This window comes from Bombina bombina, chromosome 7 (genome assembly GCF_027579735.1).
Source record: "Bombina bombina isolate aBomBom1 chromosome 7, aBomBom1.pri, whole genome shotgun sequence".
Taxonomy (NCBI): Eukaryota; Metazoa; Chordata; class Amphibia; order Anura; family Bombinatoridae; genus Bombina; species Bombina bombina.
The window spans coordinates 14,459,503-14,477,472 of NC_069505.1; the positions used below are offsets into that span (position 1 = coordinate 14,459,503).

General features: G+C 42.8%; 1 pseudogene; it reads right to left on the reverse strand.

Moving 5' to 3' along the window:
* Nucleotides 1-790: 790 nt before the first annotated feature.
* The window catches only part of LOC128636182 (transmembrane emp24 domain-containing protein 10-like), a 31,420-nt pseudogene continuing 14,240 nt past the window's right edge, over nt 791-17,970 (reverse strand).

Genomic DNA, 17,970 nt, shown 5'->3' on the forward strand with positions numbered 1-17,970 from the left:
GCCTCTCCCTCCCTCCGCCCCATCCTGCCTCTCCCTCCCTCCGCCCCATCCTGCCTCTCTCTCCCCTCTCTCCCCCTGCCTCTCCCTCCCTCCCCCCTCCTGCCTCTCCCTCCCTCCCCCTCCTCTATCCCCCTGCCTCTCCCTCTTCTCCCTCCCCCTGCCTCTCCCTCCCCCTGCGTCTCCCTCTCCTCCCTCCCCCTGCCTCTCCCTCCCCCTGCCTCTCCTCCCTCCACCTCTCCTCCCTCCACCTCTCCTCCCTCCCCCTGCCTCTCCCTCTCCTCCCTCCCCCTGCCTCTCCTCCCTCCCCCTGCCTCTCCTCCCTCCCCCTGCCTCTCCCTCTCCTCCCCCTGCCTCTCCCTCCCCCTGCCTCTCCCTCTCCTCCCCCTGCCTCTCCCTCTCCTCCCCCTGCCTCTCCCTCTCCTCCCTCCCCCTCCCTCCCTGTGATCATTCACATATACTATGTGCACAGTAGTAAATGTACATAAGCAAAAAAAGATACTTTTATTATGGACCTATAATTGAATTAAATGAGGAGAGTTACAGCAATGAAAGTAGAAGTAGCTTTTCTCCCCCATGTTCCCATTCCAGAAACCCTCTTTCTGATCGTTCTGTAACAGCTGCATAATCACAAAGGTCTTCTTCATCAGCAGCCTCCTCAAGTGAGCAAGTGCTGCAAACAACTGCCCCCAAAACACTCCATGCCTTCATTATAGATAGAAAGACCTCAAAATCAGGAACAAATTCAGATTCTTCTCATGCTGCGTGTATAAGTGACAAATTTGAACGCAAATCTTTATAAAACAAATTTTATTTGATCTTTTTAACAGTTTCCATTTTTTTTATCATATTGTTGTGACACTTTAAAACGTTCACACCGGTTTCATTTCCATGAGCTGTTAGAAGCCATTCTTTGTAACGCACTCACAAGTGATACAGTTTGTAACAATGGTGGGGGCATGAGGGGGATGAAGGGAAACAAAACGGTACAAATGCCTCTGCTGACCATTAAATTCGCCTTGAACAGGAATGTTGATACAAGTTGTGAGATGTGAAAGGGTTGAAGTTGAGCAGAGAGCTGTGCGATTCTTCACCTATGGGTACCATTCCCAAATTCTTTCACTCAATGAGCTTCTTCGCCTTGAAAAATCGTCGAAGATAGAAAACTTGCCAGGTAGCAAGAGCAACAAGGCAGAACATGGAGAAGACACTGAAGTAGAGGACACGAAGACTGGTGGATTCTGGAGAATGAGAGAAAGCCAGTGAGTAGACGTCAGTTAAACAACTATGAGACTAACCCAGTTGGGAATAAACATAAGTTTTGTAAAGGCAATAAACAAGCCCGGGATGCTATGGCACCTACATATTAAGCCTTGGTACCCGCAAGCATATGTGTATATGTCTGTTGGTCTCTTTCAGCTCACTTTTCCCTTTAATAGAGGAGATGTTTTCTGTGGACTACAAGATGATAAACAACCACACGTGTAACAAACATATAGGTCACATTTTGCTTGGGAATGACAATCCTTGCAGAACCTAAGAACACAACCGGTGACCGGCAGCTACATGTGACTGCCGCTCCTGACTGGTTGACTGTGTCCTGCTCAGCAAAACAGAACTTTACCCTTAAAGGGACATTAAATCCAATTTTTTTCTTTCATGATTTAGAAAGAGCAGCATTTTTAAACCAGTTTCTAATTTACTTTAATTATCTAATTTGCTTCATTCTCTTGATATTATTTGCTGAAAAGCATATCTAGATAGGCTCAGGAGCTGCTGATTGGTGGCTGCACATAGATGCCTTGTGCGATTGGCTCACCCATGTGCATTGCTATTTCTTAAAGGATATCTAAAGAATGAAGCAAATTAGATAATCGAAGTAAATTGAATGTTGTTTAAAATTGCATTCTCTATCTGAATAATGAAAGAAAAAATTTGGGTTTAATGTCCCTTTAACACCATAAAGGGACATAATACTCATATGCTAAATCACTTGAAACTGATGCAGTATAACTGTAAAAAGCTGACAGGAAAATCTCACCTGAGCATCTCTATGTAAAACAGGAAGATATTTTACCTCACAATCTCCTCAGCTCACCAGAGTAAGTTCTGTGTAAAGTTATACTCAGCTGCTGCCCAGCTTCAGGTAAAAAATAAATTAAAAAAAATGAAGAAATGAACAGCAGCCAATCAGCATCCGCAGTGCTGAGGACATGAACTCTTTTACTGTGATCCCATGAGATTTCATTGTAAACTTCCTTACACTGAATAGGGAATTAAGATGAGAGCGCACGAGGCTCAACCCTTCGGCTGTCCCGGGACAGACATACTGATTTGCTGCTTAGAAATCCTTTACAATGAGATGTGGCTACTGAGAAACTTTTGAGGTAAAATATCTTTCTTTTTTACAAAGAGATGTTCAGGTGATATTTTCTAGTCAGCTTTTTACAGCTATGCTGCATCACTTTCAAGTGTTTAAACATTTAGGTATTATGACCCTTTAAAGGGACACTGAACCCAAATTATTTCTTTCGTGATTCAGATAGAGCATGCAATTTTAAGCAACTTTCTAATTTACTCCTATTATTAAATTTTCTTCCTACTCTTGGTATCTTTATTTGAAATGCAAGAATGTAAGTTTAGATGCCGGCCCATTTTTGGTGAATAACCTGGGTTATTCTTGCTGATTGGTGGATAAATTCAACCACCAATTAAAAAGTGCTGTCCAGAGTACTAAAACAAAAAAGAAGCTTAGAAGCCTTCTTTTTCAAATAATGATATCAAGTGAACGTAGAAAAATTGATAATAGGAGTAAATTACGGAGTTGCTTAAAATTGCTGCTCTATCTGAATCACGAAAGAAAAAATTTGGGTTCAGTGTCCCTTTAAGGACAAGGCCATTTTTCGATCGCTTCCAGATGCTTTAAAGGGTTATAAATTGATTATCATTTGAGCCTATTAAAATATGTTAATATAAAGACTATAAATGCAATCAAATAAAACTGTTTTGTTTATGTAAATGAAGCTTTCACACATCTTAATATTAAAGATGAAATGATCATGAAATGAGCAGTAATGACCGCCCATAAAATGAGGCACGGCTCATGTAAATCTAGCATCCGTCCCTCATCCAATGGTGACGCTGCTGGGCCCCTGAATTGTAATATTACATTTAGTGTTAAAGCACAGTGCACAGAGGGACAGCTTCACACAGCAAACCGAGGAGACAGGGAACAATATAAGCCACACGCCAGGCAGGAAGGTGAGGAGCTGTGCGAGACTTCACAGATGCTTCTGTCTCACTTCAGCTCCTCACTAAGGAGAGCAGACATTAAATACAGCAGTGAGTAAAACGTTTATTTAAGCTGTCTGGCTCATCTCCCCCCTCCTCCTTGCTGTCATTGCTTGATTAGTGACTGTGAGGGCTCCGATAACACATGAAAGCAAACACAGCAAGAGGGAGGGGGAGATGAGCCCGACAGCTTAAACAAACAGAGCTCTCATACTCACCGCTGTGTTCAATGTCTAAAGCACAGATGCACTAAATCACAGGCAGGGAAGATTTGTAGCATGAACGCCGCTCTCCTAAAATGTCTCCTCCTCTTTTCTTTGTGACGCTGCCCCTTCAAGCAGTAATCATGGAAAGATTTATATTTTTCACTCCCTGTGAGTTGATGCCTTTCTGAGATCTGGTTTACAAAATCTGTCCAGATGCCCCCCTAGGATCCCGATTAGCCGGTGCCTGCTTGCAAGAACCTGTGCTACTGCCTCCTGTCAGTAGACTGCTTAATTCGCTGCTAGAGACAGGGGGGGAGTCTGCGCATGCGTTGCCAATACCTTTGTTTTAATGCGCATGCGGGCGACCATGATGTTTCTACCTAGGTAGAACATCGTAATAGGCACATATAATGAGCAAAAAATGGGTTTGGAGCAGTATTCATATATAAATTACAAGGAATGTAAACAAAATTGTACAAAAGTTACCAATTACAAAATGTACAAAAGTTGTTTTGATTGAGTTAAAAATATTTTTTGGGTTTACTATCCCTTTAATGACCAGTTTGTGCATGACGTACCCTGTGTCGTTAAGGGGTTAAAGGTCACTTGGAGATGTCTGCCCATTAAAAAGTAACTTGAAAGTCGTAAACCCTAATTTTTACTTGCCAACAGATTCTACAGCGTTATAAACAAAAAGGCAGAGTACAACAAAACATTTATAAGGATCAGACGGGTAGAGGGCCCTGCCAAGATTCGCACTGTTGTAGTCAGCTCTTAAGAAGGTGATCTACAAACAGCTGGACTCTTAGGCTTACATGCTAAGGGGGTTCAGGGGATAGCAATAGAGAAGAGGAACTGGTATAAAGGTTAGCGTAGGTTGTATGCATCCCTGAATAGAAGAGCCTTTAGGGAGCGCTTGAAGCTTTCAAAACTAGGGGAGAGTCTTGTGGAGCGAGGCAGAGAGTTCCACAAGATGGGGGCCAGTCTGGAGAAGTCCTGTAAACCATGTGAGGAGGTAAAAAGAGAGGAGGAGAGTAGGAGGTCATGAGCAGAGCGCAGGGGACAGGAGGGAGAGTATCTGGAGACAAGGTCTGAGATATAGGGGGGAGCAGGGCAGTCGAGGGCTTTGTGTGTCAGAGTGAGAATTTTGTGTTTAATCCTGGAGGCAAGAGGAAGCCAGTGAAGGGATTGGCAGAGAGGTGAAGCAGATGAAGAGCGACGTGTAAGGAAGATGAGTCTGGCAGAGGCATTCATTATGGGGAGGACAGAGTTGCAGTAATCAAGGCGGGAAAGGTTGAGAGAGTGGATTAAAATCTTAGTTGTGTCGGGGGGCGGAGCTAACCGCCAACGAGAGCAGACACGTTTATCTGAGGCTCCCTCTTATAACCTTTTATTTACCTAATTTTAGTGAGACTTTTGACCTAAAGAAGCCATAATACCACCCACGCTCCCAAGTAAGAGCCCATATGCACAGTTAAGGTGCATTTGGTCGCTTCTTTAGTGCAGCAATGGTGGTATAGTACTCCGATATGAAGAGGCCCTGATGGCGGCAAATGGCGCCCATATCCCTCTAGAGCAGAGACGCTAGCTAAAGCTATGTACACCTATCTTTATCTAAGGGACTTTAGAGGGTTTGAGTACTGAGAGCAGCTACATCGACTGGGACATCTGAACCCCCTACCTCCACTTGGCTCCTAACAATTGCGGGGTAACAACGCTCGCAGAGGGGCCGAACAGTTAAAGTGTGTGACCTAATATAGAATACAGCACGTCTGGGACACTGCCTTCCAGTGGAGGACCCGCACGCAATCGTCAGATTCCTCCTGCGGGAGTTGGAGAGTAAAATGGATGGCCAATATGAGGACATTATTACGATCTGCAAGGAGAACAGATGCGACACTCCATTCCTGAACAAGAGCCTACCGTCCATAGATTATGCAGGTAACCCCCTCTTCTCCTTATTGTGGAATGCCCTCCCAGAAAGAGACTTTGACTGAGGAACAGAAGAGGCTCAGTAATGCTCAGCAATACAGCGCTGTTAGACACAGCTCACAGCCCCAACCCACCGCTGATGTCGGGAGAGATGTGGACTCAAGCAGAGATACGTTAGCTGCGATCAGTTCACTTGATGACAGGTCGTGTCATTTTGCTGCTACTATCTCTACTACGCTTGAGATCGTGGGACACTGCACAGAGAAACTCGGGATCTGCATGGAAGGAACTCCCCAGATAAGTATCCTGCCTTATGTTTCAAGCAAAGGGATTACTAGATGGCGACTGATATATATCTGGGCATTAACAGAGAGACCTGTTAGACAACGAATGAACGTCCCGCTGATAGTATCATTGCTTTTAAACGTTTCTGGGACAAAGCCCAAGCTGACAGACTGCAGCTCCCTCATTGTTTGGCCTTAGAACTGGTGTGGGATAGATCTGGATCAGCAGCACCCCTGTCCTCTTCGCCCATCTTTCACATGCACACGATGAGATATGTGGACACTGAGGCTGTGAGGGAATTAAACTGGACCTTACTATCTTCACTGCTGCTGTCTATATCTTAATAAGACTCTAAACCTTACTTTTTCTTTGCAGGTATAGATATAACATATAAAAAGCTCAGACCAGATCCTAATACATTTTTGATTAGACAGATATGTATTGCTTCACACTGCATACTTTTTACATAGATTCTATAGTCTCATATACTCTATTTAAGTTTACACTTCCTCCAGAAGAGAGTTGCTCATATAACTAGCCTGTTTACCTTTAGGTTTAAGTATTGTTTAATGTTATTGTATATTTCTTTAGTTTCACTCCCATTCTATACACTAATTGAATATGCAGTTCCTATGTGAGGATACAACACTTGGTTGGTGTGTCTTTTTAAGTTTATTTGTTTGATTTTTTTTACCCCCAAGATGGCTGCAAACATAACTTATACCTTTTGTGGAATGTTAAACTAATCCCCATACCCACAGACTACAGTTAATGACGACATGTACAAATTGTCTGATGTGCAGTCTACTGGGCACTGGTTATGACTACTTAATCTCCTAGGGGCTCTTTTCCCTCTTCCATTTAGCCCTTAATAACTGTTTAATTGTTAATTCAGCTTCCAATACGAAATACTTTCTGAGGATAAGTGAACAGAGTTCAAGTTTGAATTTAATATATATGCTTTTCCTCCCTTAATAATTTCTCCCTCCAATAATAATAGCATTTGCTTACTAAGATATACTACATTACTGTAAAGCTTGCACTTATATGGGGGCCATGTCTTTCAGCCATTAATTCAGCACACGTGGTGTAAACCAGACACATGTAAAGTTTTATTTTAGTTATAGTCTCTCTCTTGACAATACCTTCTCACATGTACAAAGTGTCAGGCCTGTGTAATGATATGCTAGCCTATATTACCTTATATATTTTAGAAAGGCTGCCTTCCCAGACCTTGTTAAGGTTATGATATGAGGCATAAGTTAGACACTTGAGATGTAGGCTATATAACATGTTTAAAAATTTTTATTTGCTCTGGCTATTATGCTGATAAACAGAGGATCAATCTATCTAGGCTCCTTAAAAGTCCTCATAGTAACTTCTGATTATGTGACCTGTTCTCAAGTATTAAGTGCCTGTCTGCTCACTGTTAATGTTTGCATTTTTAGCACATCTGTTGGCAGTTTAGCGTTAGTGCTTATAAATGCTCAGATACCTTTACGTCACACTCTTATAATATAGGCCCAGAAGATAACCTATTTAGTTATATTATTGCTAAAGGGATTCTATAAAGTGCCCTACCTCCCTGCAGGTTATGATGTGTACTACTAATGTAATGTGTTTATTATACGACCAAATATATCTCATTGTTCCTAAACAGTTTACTACCTTCTCAAATGTTACATGGAAATGTATATTTTCTATCAATCTCCACTTTAATTAGTGGGCAAGCTTGCTACGCAATGTTTAGATAAGCTCACATTTTGCCCGTTTCGTTACTCTCTAGATCAGTCCTGAGCACCTAAGTAAATTGCTAATATCGTGACATGTATACATTCCTTTGTAGTTTATACTTGTAATGTTTGGGTCTCCCTGAATGAATCAACAGAGTGGCCTATAGCCCCTACCTAGTTACTCCATTTTGTGTTGGAATGTTAATTTACTCCACTATATACTCCTAAGTAGACTAATGGACACTTATGAGTCCACATCAAGTATCCTATGCTATTTACATTTATATATGGCTCCGCCCCCCCACCTCCTTTCCCTATGCGTATAGCGGTGCTTACCCGCTGAATATCCCCCTTCCCCCTATACATCTCGGCCCAAGAGTGGCTGATTACTATGCTAACCCTCCACAGGCTGTTATGTTGGTCTTAGATTAAATATTATTAGAATGTGGAGTTCATACGCTGACATTATAATATAAAATGAAGTTCTGTTTCATCTCGCCTAAGATACTGTCTATCTTCATAATCAGAATTGAAATGTATTTTTTATTGCTTTATGCGCATATTGCTTTCTCTGTTGTAACTTTGGCCTTAGGGCGAGTCCTTGTTGTGATGTTACATGCTTTAACTTCAATAAAAAAATTATTTTCAAAAAAAAAAAACCATAATTTATGCTTACCTGATAAATTCCTTTCTTCTGTAGTGTGATCAGTCCACGGGTCATCATTACTTCTGGGATATTACTCCTCCCCAACAGGAAGTGCAAGAGGATTCACCCAGCAGAGCTGCATATAGCTCCTCCCCTCTACGTCACTCCCAGTCATTCGACCAAGGACCAACGAGAAAGGAAAAGCCAAGGGTGAAGTGGTGACTGGAGTATAAATTAAAAAATATTTACCTGCCTTAAAAACAGGGCGGGCCGTGGACTGATCACACTACAGAAGAAAGGAATTTATCAGGTAAGCATAAATTATGTTTTCTTCTGTTAAGTGTGATCAGTCCACGGGTCATCATTACTTCTGGGATACCAATACCAAAGCAAAAGTACACGGATGACAGGAGGGATAGGCAGGCTCTTTATACAGAAGGAACCACTGCCTGAAGAACCTTTCTCCCAAAAATAGCCTCCGATGAAGCAAAAGTGTCAAATTTGGAAAAAGTATGAAGCGAAGACCAAGTTGCAGCCTTGCAAATCTGTTCAACAGAGGCCTCATTCTTGAAGGCCCAAGTGGAAGCCACAGCTCTTGTAGAATGAGCTGTAATTCTTTCAGGAGGCTGCTGTCCAGCAGTCTCATAAGCTAAACGAATTATGCTACGAAGCCAAAAAGAAAGAGAGGTAGCGGAAGCTTTTTGACCTCTCCTCTGCCCAGAGTAAATGACAAACAGAGAAGACGTTTGTCGAAATTCCTTAGTTGCCTGTAAGTAAAATTTTAGAGCACGGACTACATCCAGGTTGTGCAGTAGACGTTCCTTCTTTGAAGAAGGATTTGGGCATAAAGAAGGAACAACACTCTCTTGATTGATATTCCTGTTAGTAACTACCTTAGGTAAGAACCCAGGTTTAGTACGCAGGACTACCTTATCCGAATGAAAAATCAAATAAGGAGAATCACAATGTAAGGCTGATAATTCAGAGACTCTTCGAGCCGAGGAAATAGCCATTAAAAATAGAACTTTCCAAGATAACAACTTTATATCAATGGAATGAAGGGGTTCAAACGGAACGCCCTGTAAAACATTAAGAACAAGGTTTAAACTCCATGGTGGAGCAACAGTTTTAAACACAGGCTTAATCCTGGTCAAAGCCTGACAAAAAGCCTGGACGTCAGGAACTTCTGACAGACGTTTGTGTAACAGAATGGACAGAGCTGAGATCTGTCCCTTTAATGAACTAGCAGATAAACCCTTTTCTAAACCTTCTTGTAGAAAAGACAATATCCTAGGAATCCTAACCTTACTCCAAGAGTAACCTTTGGATTCACACCAATATAGGTATTTACGCCATATCTTATGGTAAATCTTTCTGGTAACAGGTTTCCTAGCCTGTATTAAGGTATCAATAACTGACTCAGAAAACCCACGTCTTGATAAAATCAAGCGTTCAATTTCCAAGCAGTCAGCTTCAGAGAAGTTAGATTTTGATGTTTGAAGGGACCCTGTATCAGAAGGTCCTGCTTCAGAGGTAGAGACCAAGGTGGACAGGATGACATGTCCACCAGGTCTGCATACCAAGTCCTGCGTGGCCACGCAGGTGCTATTAGAATCACTGATGCTCTCTCTTGTTTGATTCTGGCAATCAATCGAGGAAGCAACGGGAAGGGTGGAAACACGTAAGCCATCCTGAAGTCCCAAGGTGCTGTCAGAGCATCTATCAGGACTGCTCCTGGATCCCTGGATCTGGACCCGTAACAAGGAAGCTTGGCGTTCTGTCGAGACGCCATGAGATCTATCTCTGGTTTGCCCCAACGTCGCAGTATTTGGGCAAAGACCTCCGGATGAAGTTCCCACTCCCCCGGATGAAAAGAGAAGAAATCCGCCTCCCAGTTCTCCACTCCCGGGATGTGGATTGCTGACAGGTGGCAAGAGTGAGACTCTGCCCAGAGAATTATCTTTGATACTTCCATCATACTTCCATCATAGCTAGGGAGCTTCTTGTCCCTCCCTGATGGTTGATGTAAGCAACAGTCGTGATGTTGTCCGACTGAAACCTGATGAACCCCCGAGTTGTCAACTGGGGCCAAGCCAGGAGGGCATTGAGAACTGCTCTCAATTCCAGAATGTTTATTGGCAGGAGACTCTCCTCCTGACTCCATTGTCCCTGAGCCTTCAGAGAATTCCAGACGGCACCCCAACCTAGAAGGCTGGCATCTGTTGTTACAATTGTCCAGTCTGGTCTGCTGAACGGCCATCCCCCTGGACAGATGTGGCCGAGAAAGCCACCATAGAAGAGAATTTCTGGTCTCTTGATCCAGATTCAGAGAAGGGGATAAGTCTGAGTAATCCCCATTCCACTGACTTAGCATGCACAGTTGCAGTGGTCTGAGGTGTAAGCGTGCAAAGGGTACTATGTCCATTGCCGCTACCATTAAGCCGATTACCTCCATGCATTGAGCCACTGACGGGTGTTGAATGGAATGTAGGGTGCGGCAAGCACTTTGAAGTCTTGTTAGCCTGTCCTCTGTCAGGTAAATCTTCATTTCTACAGAATCTATAAGAGTCCCCAGGAAGGGAACTCTTGTGAGTGGAACGAGTGAACTCTTCTTTTCGTTCACCTTCCATCCATGTGACCTTAGAAATGCCAGCACTAACTCTGTATGAGACTTGGCAGTTTGAAAGCTTGAAGCTTGTATCAGAATGTCGTCTAGGTATGGAGCTACCGAGATTCCCCGCGGTCTTAGTACCGCCAGAAGAGCACCCAGAACCTTTGTGAAGATTCTTGGAGCTGTAGCCAATCCGAATGGAAGAGCCACAAACTGGTAATGCCTGTCTAGGAAGGCAAAACCTTAGGTACCGATAATGATCTTTGTGAATCGGTATGTGAAGGTAAGCATCTTTTAAATCTACAGTGGTCATGTACTGACCCTCTTGGATCATAGGTAAAATTGTCCGAATAGTCTCCATCTTGAACGATGGAACTCTTAGGAATTTGTTTAGGATCTTTAAGTCCAGGATTGGTCTGAAAGTTCCCTCTTTTTTGGGAACCACAAACAGATTTGAGTAAAACCCCTGTCCCTGTTCCGATCGTGGAACTGGATGGATTACTCCCATTAACAAGAGCTCTTGTACGCAGCGTAGAAACGCCTCTTTCTTTGTCTGGATTGTTGACAATCTTGACAGATGAAATCTCTCTCTTGGAGGAGAGTATTTGAAGTCCAGAAGGTATCCCTGAGATATTATCTCTAGCGCCCAGGGATCCTGGACATCTCTTGCCCAAGCCTGGGCGAAGAGAGAAAGTCTGCCCCCCACTAGATCCGATCCCGGATCGGGGGGCCCTCAATTCATGCTGTTTTAGGGGCAGCAGCAGGTTTCCCGGCCTGCTTGCCCTTGTTCCAGGACTGGTTAGGTTTCCAGCCTTGTCTGTAGCGAGCAACAGCTCCTTCCTGTTTTGGTGCAGAGGAAGTTGATGCTGCTCCTGCTTTGAAATTACGAAAGGAACGAAAATTAGACTGTCTAGCCTTAACTTTGGCTTTGTCCTGAGGCAGGGCATGGCCTTTACCTCCTGTAATGTCAGCGATAATCTCTTTCAACCCGGGCCCGAATAAGGTCTGCCCTTTGAAAGGTATATTAAGCAATTTAGACTTAGAAGTAACATCAGCTGACCAGGATTTTAGCCACAGCGCCCTGCGTGCCTGAATGGCGAATCCTGAATTCTTCGCCGTAAGTTTAGTAAGATGTACTACGGCCTCCGAAATGAATGAATTAGCTAGTTTAAGGACTCTAAGCCTGTCCGTAATGTCGTCCAGAGTAGCTGAACCAATGTTCTCTTCCAGAGACTCAATCCAGAATGCCGCTGCAGCCGTGATCGGCGCAATGCATGCAAGGGGTTGCAATATAAAACCTTGTTGAACAAACATTTTCTTAAGGTAACCCTCTAACTTTTTATCCATTGGATCTGAAAAAGCACAGCTATCCTCCACCGGGATAGTGGTACGCTTAGCTAAGGTAGAAACTGCTCCCTCCACCTTAGGGACCGTTTGCCATAAGTCCCTTGTGGTGGCGTCTATTGGAAACATTTTTCTAAATATCGGAGGGGGTGAGAACGGCACACCGGGTCTATCCCACTCCTTAGTAACAATTTCAGTAAGTCTCTTAGGTATAGGAAAAACCTCAGTACTCGTCGGTACCGCAAAATATTTATCCAACCTACACATTTTCTCTGGTATTGCAACTGTGTTACAATCATTCAGAGCCGCTAACACCTCCCCTAGTAATACACGGAGGTTTTCCAGTTTAAATTTAAAATTTGAAATATCTGAATCCAGTCTGTTTGGATCAGAACCGTCACCCACAGAATGAAGCTCTCCGTCCTCATGTTCTGCCACCTGTGACGCAGTGTCTGACATGGCCCTAATATTATCAGCGCACTCTGTTCTCACCCCAGAGTGATCACGCTTACCTCTTAGTTCTGGTAATTTAGCCAAAACCTCAGTCATAACAGTAGCCATATCCTGTAATGTGATTTGTAATGGCCGCCCAGATGTACTCGGCGCTACAATATCACGCACCTCCCTCTGAGCGGGAGATGTAGGTACTGACACGTGAGGCGAGTTAGTCGGCATAACTCTCCCCTCGTTGTTTGGTGAAATTTGTTCAATTTGTACAGATTGACTTTTATTTAAAGTAGCATCAATACAGTTAGTACATAAATTTCTATTGGGCTCCACTTTGGCATTGCAACAAATGACACAGGTATCATCCTCTGAATCAGACATGTTTAACACACTAGCAAATAAACTTGCAACTTGGAAATACAATTCAATTAGAATAATATTAAAACGTACTGTGCCTTTAAGAAGCACAGAAGATCTATGACAGTTGAAAATTAATAAATTGAAACAGTTATAGCCTCAATCCTTGTAAACACAACTTTAGCAAAGGTTTAATCCCATTAGCAAAGATAACAAATTCTGAAAGCAGGAAACAAATTACAGAATAAACGTTTTTTTATCTCAGTCAAACTACAATTCTCACAGCTCTGCTGAGAGAAATTACCTCCCTCAAAATAAGTTTTGAAGACCCCTGAGCTCTGTAGAGATGAACCGGATCATGCAGGGAATACAATGAGTTGCTGACTGAAATATTTGATGCGTAGTAAAAAGCGCCAAAAAACGGCCCCTCCCCCTCACACACAGCAGTGAGGGAGAACAGAAACTGTCAGAGAAAACAGATTAAGCAACTGCCAAGTGGAAAAATAGTGCCCAAACATTTATTCACTCAGTACCTCAGTAAATGAAAACGATTTTACATTCCAGCAAAAACGTTTAAACATAATCTCTAGTTATTAAACAGCTTTATGTATTTCTTACAGTGTAATTCTAGTGAAGTAACCATTCCCCAGAATACTGAAGTGTAAAGTATACATACATGACATTATATCGGTATGGCAGGATTTTTCTCATCAATTCCATTGTCAGAAAATAAAAGCTGCTACATACCTCTATGCAGATTCATCTGCCCGCTGTCCCCTGATCTGAAGTTTACCTCTCCTCAGATGGCCGAGGAAACAGCAATATGATCTTAACTACTCCGGCTAAATCATAACAAAAACTCTGGTAGATTCTTCTTCAAACTCTGCCAGAGAGGTATAACACACTCCGGTGCTATTTTAAAATAACAAACTTTTGATTGAAGATATAAAACTAAGTATAATCACCATAGTCCTCTCACACATCCTATCTAGTCGTTGGGTGCAAGAGAATGACTGGGAGTGACGTAGAGGGGAGGAGCTATATGCAGCTCTGCTGGGTGAATCCTCTTGCACTTCCTGTTGGGGGAGGAGTAATATCCCAGAAGTAATGATGACCCGTGGACTGATCACCACTTAACAGAAGAAATCTTAGTTGTGTCTAGTGTAAGGAAATGTCTAATTTTAGAGATGTTTTTAAGGTGGAAGCGGCAGGCTTTAGTCAAGGACTGAATGTGAGGAGTGAAAGAAAGATCTGAGTCAAGTGTGACCCCAAGACATCGGGCATTCGGGGGTAGGGGGGGGGTAGTTGTCGACAGCTATATAGAAGATGGGGGTGGAGATTTGGAAGAAGGGAGGAAAATAAAAAGCTCAGTTTTAAAGAGAATTTAGCTTGACGTGGTGAGAGGACATCCAGGGAAGAGATGTGAGAAAGACAGTTAGTGACACGGGTTAGCAAGGAAGGAGATAGGTCTGGTGCAGAGAAGTAGATTTGGGTGTCGCCGGCATACAAATGTTGGAACCCGTAGGACTTTATTAGGGAACCTAATGATGATGTGTAGAGTTGAGAAGAGAAGGTCACAGAGAACAGAAGCCTTGATGTACCCCAACAGAAAGTGGGTGACGGGGAAGAGGATGCTCCGGAGAAGGCTACACTAAAGGTACGGTTACATAGATAGGAAGAGAACCACGAGAGAGCTGTGTCGCAGATGCCAAAGGATTGAAGGGTTTGTAGCTAAAGAGGGTGGGCAACAGTATCAAAGGCTGCGGACAGATCAAGGAGGATAAGCAGAGAGAAGTGACCTTTTGATTTTGCTGTAAGTAGGTCGTTGGTAACCTAAAAAGGACACTGAATCATGAAAGAAAATTTTTGGGTTCAGATAGAGCATAGCAATTTTTAGTAACTTTCTAATTTACTGGGTAATTGGGTTGTTCTTGCAGATTGGTGGATAAATTCATCCACCAATAACAAAGTGCCTGTCCAGAACCCTGAATCAAAACAAAAAAGCTTAGATGCCTTTTTCAAATAAAGATAGCAAGAGAACGACGAAAAATTGATAATTGGAGTAAATTAGAAAGTTGCTTAAAATTTCATGCTCTATCTGAATCACAAAAGATAAAAAATTTGGTTCACTGTCCCTTTAAACTATTGCCGTCTCTGTGGAGTGATGGGGATGAAATCCAGATTGCAGTAGGTCAAGCAAGGAGTTAATATAAGGAAATGGGATATATACTAGCTTTTCTAGAAGTTTAGAGGCAACAGGGAGGAGGGAAATAGGGCGGTAGTTGGACGGGGGAAAAATATATAAGCGGTAGCAAAATGCAGTTAACATAGCGCAGCTTTCCTCTGGCAGTCAAATGGTTAACTATTCCCCCAACGCTCTTATTTGAATGTTACGCAATATTTCTATCTGCATCATTCTGAATGGACAAGTAACATCGTAGCCTACGTTACAGCAGAGCAGCACTGCGAGATAAAAAAAGCTTGTGGAATTTGTCAACCCTTTCCAAATAAATAATTTATTGGCGTAGTGGGATAACAGATTGGCTATAACACTGCTGCTCCTCTGTACGGATGTTGATTATGTGATCTAAATTGTATAGGATTCTGAATTATCAATAGCTCACAGGTGTATGTGCTCCATTTTAAAAAGCTTCTAAAGGATTCTGGGAAAATTTAATTTCATTGTGTGATACAATAAAAAATTGTTTGCTAAATTCACTAAGAGGCCTTTCCAGCATCACCGTCCTCACCAACTTCTACCAGTTCCTATGTTATTCTATGTAACTGATTCACTAAAGCTCCCTCCAGCTTCCCCTGTTCCTATGTTATTCTATGTAACTGATTCACTAAAGCTCCCTCCAGCCTCTCCAGCAATTATGTTATTCTATGTAACTGATTCACTAAAGCTCTCTCCAGCCTCTCCAGCTTCACTAGTTCCAATGTTATTCTATGTAACTGATTCACTAAAGCTCCCTCCAGCCTCTCCAGCTTCACCAGTTCCTATGTTATTTCTATGTAACTGATTCACTAAAGCTCCCTCCAGCCTCTCCAGCTTCAACAGTTCCTATGTTATTCTATGTAACTGATTCACTAAAGGCTCCCTCCAGCCCTCTCCAGGCTTCACTAGTTCCAATATTATTCTATGTAACTGATTCACTAAAGCTCCCTCCAGCCTCTCCAGTGTCACCAGTTCCTATATTATTCTATGTAACTGATTCACTAAAGCTCCCTCCAGCCTCTCCAGTGTCACCAGTTCCTATGTTAATTCTATGTAACTGATTCACTAAAGCTCCCTCCAGTCCTCTCCAGCTTCACCAGTTCCTATGTTATTCTATGTAACTGATTCACTAAAGCTCCCTCCAGCTTCACCCAGCAATTATGTTATTCTATGTAACTGATTCACTAAAGCTCTCTCCAGCCTCTCCAGCTTCACCAGTTCTATGTTATTCTATGTAACTGATTCACTAAGCTCCCTTCCAGCCTCTCCAGCTTCACCAGTTTCCTATGTTATTCTATGTAACTGATTCACTAAAGCTCCCTCCAGCCTCTCCAGCTTCACCAGTTCCTATGTTATTCTATGTAACTGATTCACTAAAGCTCCCTCCAGCCTCTCTGGCTTCACCAGTTCCTATGTTATTCTATATAACTGATTCACTAAAGCTCCCTCCCTCCTCTCCAGCTTTCACCAGCTCTTATGTTTATTCTATGTAAACTGATTCACTAAAGCTCCCTCCAGCCTCACCAGGTTCCTATGCTTATTTTATGTAACTAATTCTCTAAAGCTCCCTCCAGCCTCTCCTTGCTTCACCAGCTCCAATGTTATTTCTGTGTAACTGATTCACTAAAGCTCCCTCCAGCCTCTCCAGCTTCACCAGTTCCTATGTTATTCTATGTAACTGATTCACTAAAGGCTCCTCCAGCCTCTCCTGCTTCACCAGCTCTCCAATGTTATTCTGTGTAACTGATTCACTAAAGCTCTCTCCAGCCTCTCCAGCTTCACCAGTTCCTATGTTAGTTCCTAATGTAACTGATTCACTAAAACTCCTCCAGCCTCTCCAGCTTCACTAGTTCCTATGTTATTCTATGTAACTGATTCACTAAAGCTCTCTCCAGCCTCTCCAGCTTCACCAGTTCCTATGTTATTCTATGTAACTGATTCACTAAAAGCTCTCCTCCAGCCTCTCCAGCATCACACCAGTTCCTATGTTAATCTATGTAACTGATTCACTAAAGCTCCTTCCAGCCTCTCCAACTACACCAGTTCCTATGTTATTCTATGTAACTGATTCACTAAAGCTCCCCTAGCCTCTCCACTTCACCAGTTCCTATGTTATTCTATGTAACTGATTCACTAAAGCGCCCTCCAGCCTTTCCAGCTTCACCAGTTCCTATGTCTATTTCTATGTAACTGATTCACTAAAGCTCCCTCCAGCCTCTCCAGCTTCACCAGTTCCTATGTTATTCTATGTAACTGATTCACTAAAGCTCCCTCCAGCCTCTCCAGCTTCACCAGTTCCTATGTTATTCTATGTAACATGATTCACTAAAGCTCCCTCTAGTCCTCTCCAGCTTCACCATTCCTATGTTATTCTATGTAACTGATTCACTAAAGCTCCCTCCACAGCCACTTCCAGCTTCACCAGTTTCCTATGTTATTCTATGTAACTGATTCACTAAAAGCTTCCCTCTAGCCTCACCAGCTTCATCAGTTCCTTATGTTATTCTATGTAACTGATTCACTAAAGCTCCCTCCAGCTTCACCAGGTTCCTATGTTATTCTATGTAACGGATTCACTAAAGCTCCCTACAGCTTCACCAGTTCCTATGTTATTCTATGTAACTGATTCACTAAAGCTCCCTCCAGCCTCACCAGCTTCACCAGTTCCTATGTTATTCTATGTAACTGATTCACTAAAGCTCCCTCCAGCTTCAACCAGTTCCTATGTTATTCTATGTAACTGATTCACTAAAGCTCCCTCCAGCCTCTCAAGCTTCACCAGTTCCTATGTTATTCTATGTAACTGATTCACTAAAGCTCCCTCCAGCCTCTCCAGTCTTCACCAGTTCCTATGTTATTCTATGTAACTGATTCACTAAAGCTCCCTCCAGCCTCTCCCAGCT